General features: G+C 44.0%; 2 long non-coding RNA genes across 3 annotated transcripts; one reads left to right on the forward strand and one right to left on the reverse strand.

Moving 5' to 3' along the window:
• Positions 1-1,628: 1,628 nt before the first annotated feature.
• On the reverse strand, positions 1,629-3,647 carry LOC141052817 (uncharacterized). 2 transcript variants are annotated; one of them, XR_012220905.1, is made up of 6 exons: positions 3,111-3,647; positions 2,948-3,019; positions 2,802-2,862; positions 2,622-2,692; positions 2,499-2,532; positions 1,629-1,793 (listed from the first exon to the last, which is right to left on the reverse strand). It is a non-coding gene; the product is annotated as an uncharacterized lncRNA (long non-coding RNA). The 2 variants fall into 2 exon arrangements; XR_012220904.1 differs by having other exon boundaries at positions 2,802-3,019.
• A 1,193-nt stretch (positions 3,648-4,840) lies between these two features.
• LOC141052818 (uncharacterized) lies at positions 4,841-8,991 on the forward strand. The gene is made up of 3 exons (XR_012220906.1): positions 4,841-5,143; positions 7,523-8,207; positions 8,299-8,991. It is a non-coding gene; the product is annotated as an uncharacterized lncRNA (long non-coding RNA).
• Positions 8,992-11,661: the final 2,670 nt, after the last annotated feature.

Raw genomic sequence — 11,661 nt, forward strand, 5'->3', positions numbered from 1 at the left:
TATGTATGGACGAAGGGTAGACGTCCTGAGACTCCACTGCGGTTTGGGGCCGGGGGTTGTCGTGCTTGATCAAGTAAACTTGAAGGATAGCCCCTCGAGCGAAATTTCTTATGCATCTCATTTAACCTAATATGGCTAACTGACGGATCAGAAACAATCCGTTCAACCCTCTTGAATTGTGATATTGGTATGGATTTCTTGGTGGAGGGAGGGTGCAAGCTCTTGTAGTGCAACAGACTATTCCGGTCTGTAGTTTTGATGTGTAGGTCAGTGCTCAAATATCCCTCCACACTCTTGATGACCTTAGTGTCCAAGAAACTCATCACCTGTAAATCCCTAGTCATGGTAAAGGCTAGACCTGGCCAGGCCATATTCAATTTGTTATAGAATATGTCTAATGTATCAGCCGACCCTGTCCAAATGCAAAAAATGTCATCTATGAATCTTTTCCATAGTCTACAGTGGGTTTTAAAAAGAGGGTCAGAGTAGACAATATCCTCTTCAAATGTTGCCATAAATGTATTTGCATAAGGGGGCGCGACATTAGACCCCATCGCAGTCCCCTTGGTCTGTAGGTAGAATGTATCGCCAAAGAGGAAATAATTTCTAGTGAGAACGAGGGTCAATAATTCAATACAGAAGTCAATCATGTCCCTATTCAACTCAGATCTCAGTAAGCGTCTCTTTACGCAATCAATCCCCAATTCATGTGGAATTGATGTGTATAAATCTTTTACATCAAAGGAGACTAGAAAAGAGTCCCCAGGGACAGGACCCAAATTTCATAGAGTTTTAAGAAAATCCCCTGTGTCTAATAGAAAAGAAGATGCTTGTCTAGTGAGAGGGGTTAGAATTTTTTCCAAAAGTATGGATAGTGGTGACAAAATGGAATCTGTTGACGCCACAATGGGTCGGCCCGGAGGACACTCCAATCTCTTATGAATTTTCGGAAGGATGTAAAATACTGGAGTGATGGGGTCTGTTTTGATCAAAAAGTCACGTGTCTTAATATCAATTATGCCTCGTGTAGTATAATCTGTGACTACAGAATATATGCAGTCCCTGATACTCCTCATTGGATCATGATGAAGGACTGCATAAACAGAGCTGTCATTTAATTGGCGCAACACTTCATTCATGTAATCCTGTTTGTCCATTACAACTATTGCTCCCCCTTTATCAGCAGGTTTAATGATGATATTGGGATCTTGACGAAGTGCCTCCAAAGCCTGGAAGTCCACCGTGTCAAGATTGGGGGAGACGTGAAGATCGCCTCTCTCCATGCCTTGACGTAATTTTAGAAATGCCTTATCGATAAATTCAATAAAAGATTCGACCGCATGCGAGGCCGATGGTGGCCGATAGGTGCTCTTGTTATGGAGTCCCAAGCGATCAATTGAAATAAGGCATGGAGTCATGGGTTGAGGTCTGGGTATCTCCTTGTCCTTATTTGCAAAATGAACCAGTAGTCTGATGCGGCGGTAGAATCGCTGCAGATTCATGTCCATTTGAAATGTACTGAATTTGAAAGAAGGGCAGTAAGACAAACCCCTCTGGAGCAGATTATTTTCTGCTATGCTAAGGGACCTGGAGGAGATGTTGACCACTAGGGATTCCATACCTGGGATCTCGTTATCTTGTTCGTATCTGGATCTCTTCCTCCGTTGGCTGCGGCGAACTCTCTTCTGCGTGGACGTCTTCTTCGCTGGTCTAAAAAATACGAGGAGCGGTATTCCCTTCTATCGGTTTCAGAACCCGATGTGGATGGATCATTCGAGGATTGTTGCTCAAGCCTAGAGGAGGTGGAACGAGAGGTACTGTTATAGCGCCAGTGATAAACCCTATTGTTATTGTAGTCATCTGTGTCCCTTTGGAACTTAATCCTCTTTCTCTGTTCAGTGTCTCGTTTATGTTGGTCAATAATCCCTTTAAGTTTATCCTTAATGGAGGCGATTTCTTCGGATGTACTAGAGGAAGCCAATTGTGACTCTATATTTTTTATATTGTCACGGCTCTTGTTAATGGATGTCTGCAGGTGCTCGACAGTAAGAGTCATCAAATCAAAGGAGCATTTGTTTAATTTCTGCTCGAATTTCTGGCAGAAGTCAGCGGAATCACTAAAAAGTGTCGGCCTTAACGGGACCCGTAGTCCTCTTGGAATGCGTTGGACTCGGAGATACCCACACCGAGGTTCCCACACCAGTGTAAATAATGAAAGAAATTTTTGGCACTCAACTTGTCGCAAAGTGAAGATTTTATTTGCAGTCTCAAATTTAGACGTTTCGGCTTATACAGACAAGCCTTCATCAGTATGCTGCAAATCAGATACAGGTATAGAATACAAATCAGATGCTACATAATGTACAATCAATATGGTTCAAACATCAAGTAAATACCAAAATAAATATTCAAAAAAGTGCAATAGTGATGGGAGGGATGGGTAGAGGTATGAGGGTTTAGGGAAAAAAAAGGAGAAAGGCGGAAGTATTGTAACCTACCCAGACTGCTCTCTTGGAAAGATTTGCAATGTATCTAGAGTAAACAGTATATATATGTGAGATAATCGTATCAATTGTGTGGACGAGAAAGCGTAAATTAATCTTAGATTTATTGCTACTCACTTAATATCTGGTCACCACTATATTGATGGTGGGGATAGTGTGATCCTTTTAAAGATTATCCTTGCGTATATCTTGAAAAGATATAATGAAATAAAATAAAAACAAAGCAAAATGTCCACAATAAAGTGCTGTCATATGGTTGCACCTTGATAAAGTGCTAAGTGTATGTAAGATACCAACCGACAATAATTTGTGGCTGGACTAGCAGGAAGTAATTCCATAAGAGGTTTAAATAAGAGGTCTGTAGATCAAAACAAAGGATGAGAGGAATTCACTCAATATGCTCAGGAATACATGATCATCATATCCCATATGTACCCACTCACTTGGTGTTTAGTCTGTTGTCGCTTAGGACTCAATGCTGCATAGGATCAGGTATGTCACTCTGAGTGATGTAGCTGTATGGGACGATATATATAGTACATGAGGGGTTAAGTCTCCCTGTAAACTATTTACATGCCTGAATGCACGCAGAAGAGATGTGCTTACCGTTAGTGGGTGGCGGCGTAATGTGTCCTGGAAAACGCGGTATCCACCGCTTGTAGCCTGGGTGTACTCGGCCCATGATGTGATTGCTAAATAGGCGGTGGGCGGGACAGCCTAAGATTGACTGGGCCGCGTCACCGGAAGTGACGTTGCCGCCTATGTGAACGTGAGATCAGGCATAAAGAAACAGAGGGGCGTGTTGTGGGAGGTAACGCTGGACTGCACAGCGATTAACCATGTGTGTAACAGCTTTCATGCTGTCAGGGTTCCTGTATTAGGTGGGGGCTTGTAGGAGAAAGAGAAGAGGGAACGCTCATGTATCAATCAGATTGAGTGGAGGCTATGTGTGAAAGACATGAAATGTATATGAAATAATGGTGAATTAATGGTAAATAACTAATTAATTAGTCATTGGGGATGATATGAAAATGTCACACATGTATTGTACAATGATTAAACCAGTGGTGAAGGGGAATAAATTAAAGCTTCCTGTTACAAAGTGAGGAGGGATATATCTATTGATATTATAGAAAAAAAGGAAAAAGGACACAATTGAATACAGGAATCAAAAGGTAGTCTAGATTATTGTCGGTTGTCGGTATTAAATTATTGTCGGTTGGTATCTTACATACACTTAGCACTTTATCAAGGTGCAACCATATGACAGCACTTTATTGTGGACATTTTTCTTTGTTTTCATTTTATTTCATTATATCTTTTCAAGATATATGCAAGGATAATCTTTAAAAGGATCACACTATCCCCACCATCAATATAGTGGTGACCAGATATTAAGTGAGTAGCAATAAATCTAAGATTAATTTACGCTTTCTCGTCCACACAATTGATACGATTATCTCACATATATATACTGTTTACTCTAGATACATTGCAAATCTTTCCAAGAGAGCAGTCTGGGTAGGTTACAATACTTCCGCCTTTTTCCTTTTTTTTCCCTAAACCCTCATACCTCTACCCATCCCTCCCATCACTATTGCACTTTTTTGAATATTTATTTTGGTATTTACTTGATGTTTGAACCATATTGATTGTACATTATGTAGCATCTGACTTGTATTCTATACCTGTATCTGATTTGCAGCATACTGATGAAGGCTTGTCTGTATAAGCCGAAACGTCTAAATTTGAGACTGCAAATAAAATCTTCACTTTGCGACAAGTTGAGTGCCAAAAATTTCTTTCATTATTTACACTGGTGTGGGAACCTTCTTTTGTGCATCAACGCAGTAGTGCCACGATATACTTGTTGATTTACTCACCCTTACGTGTGCACGCTGGCTACTATGTCCTCCCTTACCTTCTCATACAACCAAGAAGAAACTCATGCAATTTTGTCCAAGCTTAGTTTTTCTAGTGATTTTCTCAAAGTCCCACCCAAGGAGACGAGAGGTAAAGACCTTGAGCGTGAATTAAGACACCAGACGAATCTTGAGCTACACTGTGCAACACTATCAGAGTATCTCCGAGTCCAACGCATTCCAAGAGGACTACGGGTCCCGTTAAGGCCGACACTTTTTAGTGATTCCGCTGACTTCTGCCAGAAATTCGAGCAGATATTAAACAAATGCTCCTTTGATTTGATGACTCTTACTGTCGAGCACCTGCAAACATCCATTAACAAGAGCCGTGACAATATAAAAAATATAGAGTCACAATTGGCTTCCTCTAGTAAATCCGAAGAAATCACCTCCCTTAAGGATAAACTTAAAGGGATTATTGACCAACATAAACGAGACACTGAACAGAGAAAGAGGATTAAGTTCCAAAGGGACACAGATGACTACAATAACAATAGGGTTTATCACTGGCGCTATAACAGTACCTCTCGTTCCACCTCCTCTAGGCTTGAGCAACAATCCTCGAATGATCCATCCACATCGGGTTCTGAAACCGATAGAAGGGAATACCGCTCCTCGTATTTTTTAGGCCAGCGAAGAAGACGTCCACGCAGAAGAGAGTTCGCCGCAGCCAACGGAGGAAGAGATCCAGATACGAACAGGATAACGAGATCCCAGGTATGGAATCCCTAGTGGTCAACATCTCCTCCAGGTCCCTTAGCATAGCAGAAAATAATCTGCTCCAGAGGGGTTTGTCTTACTGCCCTTCTTTCAAATTCAGTACATTTCAAATGGACATGGATCTGCAGCGATTCTACCGCCGCATCAGACTACTGGTTCATTTTGCAAATAAGGACAAGGAGATACCCAGACCTCAACCCATGACTTCATGCCTTATTTCAATTGATCGCTTGGGACTCCATAACAAGAGCACCTATCGGCCACCATCGGCCTCGCATGCGGTCGAATCTTTTATTGAATTTATCGATAAGGCATTTCTAAAATTACGTCAAGGCATGGAGAGAGGCGATCTTCACGTCTCCCCCAATCTTGACACGGTGGACTTCCAGGCTTTGGAGGCACTTCGTCAAGATCCCAATATCATCATTAAACCTGCTGATAAACGGGGAGCAATAGTTGTAATGGACAAACAGGATTACATGAATGAAGTGTTCGCCAATTAAATGACAGCTCTGTTTATGCAGTCCTTCATCATGATCCAATGAGGAGTATCAGGGACTGCATATATTCTGTAGTCACAGATTATACTACACGAGGCATAATTGATATTAAGACACGTGACTTTTTGATCAAAACAGACCCCATCACTCCAGTATTTTACATCCTTCCGAAAATTCATAAGAGATTGGAGTGTCCTCCGGGCCGACCCATTGTGGCGTCAACAGATTCCATTTTGTCACCACTATCCATACTTTTGGAAAAAATTCTAACCCCTCTCACTAGACAAGCATCTTCTTTTCTATTAGACACAGGGGATTTTCTTAAAACTCTATGAAATTTGGGTCCTGTCCCTGGGGACTCTTTTCTAGTCTCCTTTGATGTAAAAGATTTATACACATCAATTCCACATGAATTGGGGATTGATTGCGTAAAGAGACGCTTACTGACATCTGAGTTGAATAGGGACATGATTGACTTCTGTATTGAATTATTGACCCTCGTTCTCACTAGAAATTATTTCCTCTTTGGCGATATATTCTACCTACAGACCAAGGGGACTGCGATGGGGTCTAATGTCGCGCCCCCTTATGCAAATACATTTATGGCAACATTTGAAGAGGATATTGTCTACTCTGACCCTCTTTTTAAAACCCACTGTAGACTATGGAAAAGATTCATAGATGACATTTTTTGCATTTGGACAGGGTCGGCTGATACATTAGACATATTCTATAACAAATTGAATATGGCCTGGCCAGGTCTAGCCTTTACCATGACTAGGGATTTACAGGTGGTTAGTTTCTTGGACACTAAGGTCATCAAGAGTGTGGAGGGATATTTGAGCACTGACCTACACATCAAAACCACAGACCGGAATAGTCTGTTGCACTACAAGAGCTTACACCCTCCCTCCACCAAGAAATCCATACCAATATCACAATTCAAGAGGGTTGAACGGATTGTTTCTGATCCGTCAGTTAGCCATATTAGGTTAAATGAGATGCATAAGAAATTTTGCTCGAGGGGCTATCCTTCAAGTTTACTTGATCAAGCACGACAACCCCCGGCCCCAAACCGCAGTGGAGTCTCAGGACGTCTACCCTTCGTTCATACATATCACCCGTATGTACAGATTTTACACCGTTCCATACGGAGACATTGGGGCATTCTTAAGGAGGCTCATCCAGAGGTCACAGAATTTCAACATAACTTTCTACCATGCTATTAACGCCCCAGAAACATTAGGGACACCCTGATTAAAGCAGATATAGGCCCAGGAGTGAGGTCAACAACACAAAGATTTCTTTCCACTCCCAAAACAGGGACTTATCCGTGCCTTCATTGCAATCAATGCAGCAATGTATTAAAAGGGGATTATTTCCACCACCCACACTCTGGTAAACGGTACAAAATTAAAGACTACTCCACTTGCGATACATCGCATGTGGTATACCTGATCAAATGCCCTTGCGGTCTTTTGTACATTGGTGAAACCACCCAGTCTATCAGGGACCGCATAAGCAAGCATAAATCCACAATCAGGTGTGGCAATACACTATTACCCCTACCATATCATTTTATTACAGCTGGGCACACCATCCCTCAATTGAAATGTTGTGTTATTGAGCACGTACCCTTTCCTCGGAGGGGTGGTAATCGTATCCAACTCTTGAAAAGAAGAGAGGCCTTCTGGATACATGAATTACAAACTCTCACACCGAGAGGTCTCAATAGAGAGTATGATTTATTATCTTTCTTATGATGGGTCTAAGACCATACTTCTTCACAATTTTGTAGAAATTAGATGGTCATTATTTTTGTCAATGAGTCATGTTATCATTACAGGATTACTAACATATTTTCTTAATTTTACAGAGTCGTCGATTTTGAACTACACGCAATTGTCACCGATTGTCCTTGTTTCTCCCTCGGACTCTCCCTCCCTGCCTCCTTCGAGCTAATTCTTTTACTTATCAGCATATCTAGACTACCTTTTGATTCCTGTATTCAATTGTGTCCTTTTTCCTTTTTTTCTATAATATCAATAGATATATCCCTCCTCACTTTGTAACAGGAAGCTTTAATTTATTCCCCTTCACCACTGGTTTAATCATTGTACAATACATGTGTGACATTTTCATATCATCCCCAATGACTAATTAATTAGTTATTTACCATTAATTCACCATTATTTCATATACAGTTCATGTCTTTCACACATAGCCTCCACTCAATCTGATTGATACATGAGCGTTCCCTCTTCTCTTTCTCCTACAAGCCCCCACCTAATACAGGAACCCTGACAGCATGAAAGCTGTTACACACATGGTTAATCGCTGTGCAGTCCAGCGTTACCTCCCACAACACGCCCCTCTGTTTCTTTATGCCTGATCTCACGTTCACATAGGCGGCAACGTCACTTCCGGTGACGCGGCCCAGTCAATCTTAGGCTGTCCCGCCCACCGCCTATTTAGCAATCACATCATGGGCCGAGTACACCCAGGCTACAAGCGGTGGATACCGCGTTTTCCAGGACACATTACGCCGCCACCCACTAACGGTAAGCACATCTCCTCTGCGTGCATTCAGGCATGTAAATAGTTTACAGGGAGACTTAACCCCTCATGTACTATATATATCGTCCCATACAGCTACACCACTCAGAGTGACATACCTGATCCTATGCAGCATTGAGTCCTAAGCGACAACAGACTAAACACCAAGTGAGTGGGTACATATGGGATATGATGATCATGTATTCCTGAGCATATTGAGTGAATTCCTCTCATCCTTTGTTTTGATCTACAGACCTCTTATTTAAACCTCTTATGGAATTACTTCCTGCTAGTCCAGCCACAAATTATTGTCGGTTGGTATCTTACATACACTTAGCACTTTATCAAGGTGCAACCATATGACAGCACTTTATTGTGGACATTTTGCTTTGTTTTTATTTTATTTCATTATATCTTTTCAAGATATACGCAAGGATAATCTTTAAAAGGATCACACTATCCCCACCATCAATATAGTGGTGACCAGATATTAAGTGAGTAGCAATAAATCTAAGATTAATTTACGCTTTCTCGTCCACACAATTGATACGATTATCTCACATATATATACTGTTTACTCTAGATACATTGCAAATCTTTCCAAGAGAGCAGTCTGGGTAGGTTACAATACTTCCGCCTTTTTCCTTTTTTTTCCCTAAACCCTCATACCTCTACCCATCCCTCCCATCACTATTGCACTTTTTTGAATATTTATTTTGGTATTTACTTGATGTTTGAACCATATTGATTGTACATTATGTAGCATCTGACTTGTATTCTATACCTGTATCTGATTTGCAGCATACTGATGAAGGCTTGTCTGTATAAGCCGAAACGTCTAAATTTGAGACTGCAAATAAAATCTTCACTTTGAGACAAGTTGAGTGCCAAAAATTTCTTTCATTAATTGGAGTACGTTGACAGTTAGTAGTAGTCTAGAAACAATCGCAAACTGCCACCAAGTAGGCCTCGGCCTACTACCTGATTTTCCCTGGGCTCCGACACCGCCAGTTGGTGCTCAGAAGTGCTGTCCGCACAGACAAAACACTCGCTCATGTGTAAGTGGGGTTCGGTAACGTCAGCTGATCCCCTGCTGTGTGTATGGCAAACTCTCCTGCTGCCTACAACATCTGACTACCTCTGATTTAATATGTTCTCTTATTTGCCCTCTGTCTCCACTCTGTTTTGAGTATTTCCTCCTGCCTACAACACCGCCTGTTTCTGCTCTCAAGTGCCATCTGCACAATCCACACTTGTTCCTGTGGTACCTGGGTCCTGTAACATCTGCTCATCTCCAGAGTTGAGCACGGCAATGTCTCCTGCTTTGTCTACATTCCCACTACTTGTAGTGGAAATGTGGACAGAGCATGAGACATTGCCTGGCTCACCTCTAGGGAGAAGCTGCTGTTACAGAACCCCAGTAACACAGGAACAAGTGTGGGTTGTGCAGATGGCATTTCAGAGCAGCAACTGGCGTGGTTGGAAGCCAGAGGAAATACTCGAAACAGAGTGAAAACAGAGGCCTAATTGGAGTACGTTGACAGTTAGTAGTAGTCTAGAAACAATCGCAAACTGCCACCAAGTAGGCCTCGGCCTTCTACCTGATTTTCCCTGGGCTCCGACACCGCCAGTTGGTGCTCAGAAGTGCTGTCCACACAGACAAAACACTCGCTCATGTGTAAGTGGGGTTCGGTAACGTCAGCTGATCCCCTGCTGTGTGTATGGCAAAGTGTCCTGCTCCCTCCACAGTCAAACAACCTCAGATTTACACCTGGCTCCAAGTAGGCCTCGGCCTACTACCTCATTTTCCCTGGGCTCCGACAAAGCCAGTTGGTGCTCGGAAGTGCTGTCCACACAGAAAAACACACTCGTTCATGTGAAAGTGGGGTTCGGTAACGTCAGCTGATCCCCTGCTGTGTGGAGGGCAAATTGCTGCTGCCTCCAAATTTTAGCTACTTCAGATTTAAACATTCTCTGATTTGGCCTCTGTCTCCACTCTGTCTCTAGTATTTCCCCTGACCTCCAACACCGCCAGTTCCTGCTCACAGTTGCCATCCATGCATTCCACACGTGTTCCTGTGTTACTGGGGTTCTGTAACGTCAGCAGATCCCCCAATATGTGTCCGCCACTGTCTCCTGCGCTGTCCACCTTCCCACTACAAGCGGTGGGAATGTGGACAGAGCAGGAGACAGTGGCAGACACACATCAGGGGATCTGCTGACATTACAGAATCCCAGTAACACAGCAACATGTGTGGATTGGGCAGACGGCTGCTGTACGCATAAACTGGCGGTGTTGGTGGTCACGTGAAATCCTGGAAACAGAGTGGAGACAGATGCCTAATTGGAGCACGTTGACAGTCTGTTGTAGCCTACAAACAATCTAAAACTGCCACCAAGTAGGCCTCGGCCTACACCATGATTGTCCCTGGGCTCCAACAACGCCAGTTGGTGCTCGGCAGTGTCTTTGGCACGGGGACTCCCTGTTGCCCAGCCTAGTTCCAGCACGCCTGCTATTTCCGGGTAGTGTCAAGGTCACTATGCCACCAATCCGTTGTCCTGTCGTCTTGCGGCCGGGTTAGCCGACTCTACGGTGCCTGCAGTTTAGGTGACTCCTATGTGGGCTGCGGGAACTGGCACTGAAGGCTGGATCCGTAGTGCCAATGGGACATGGACCCCCTGTAGGACTGTGGGTTTCAGTAACTGCGGCCGGCTTGCGGCCTGGCTACTTTGCTTTCAATGGGTACCTTCTGCTACCCACCCGGGTTCCAGCACTTTCTGCTGGTTCTCGCCAGAGCCTTTGGCCTAGGTGCCTCCATCTCGGTATCCGAGGTCCAGCACCGTCAGCTGGTCCTTGGTTGTGCTTTCTAGCACAGGTACCTCCTGCCTAGTAACCGTGGTCCAGCACCGTCAGCTGTTCCTCGGTAGTGCCATTGGCTCTTGCAGCTTTTGCTATCCATCTGGGTTCCAGCACCGTCAGCTGGTTCTCGGCAGTGTCTTTGGCACGGGGACTCCCTGTTGCCCAGCCTGGTTCCAGCACGCCTGCTGTTTCCGGGTAGTGTCAAGGTCACTATGCCACCAATCCGTTGTCCTGTCGTCTTGCGGCCGGGTTAGCCGACTCTACGGTGCCTGCAGTTTAGGTGACTCCTATGTGGGCTGCGGGAACTGGCACTGAAGGCTGGATCCGTAGTGCCAATGGGACATGGACCCCCTGTAGGACTGTGTGTTTCGGTAACTGCGGCCGGCTTGCGGCCTGGCTACTTTGCTTTCAATGGGTACCTTCTGCTACCCACCCGGTTTCCAGCACTGTCTGCTGGTTCTCGCCAGGGCCTTTGGCCTAGGTGCCTCCATCTCGGTATCCGAGGTCCAGCACCGTCAGCTGGTCCTTGGTAGTGCTTTTTAGCACAGGTACCTTCTGCTTAGTAACCGTGGTCCAGCACCGTCAGTTGGTCCTCGGTA

The sequence above is a fragment of the Dendrobates tinctorius genome, unplaced genomic scaffold (genome assembly GCF_039654945.1).
Source record: "Dendrobates tinctorius isolate UK_male_01 unplaced genomic scaffold, ASM3965494v1 ptg000163l, whole genome shotgun sequence".
Taxonomy (NCBI): domain Eukaryota; kingdom Metazoa; phylum Chordata; class Amphibia; order Anura; family Dendrobatidae; genus Dendrobates; species Dendrobates tinctorius.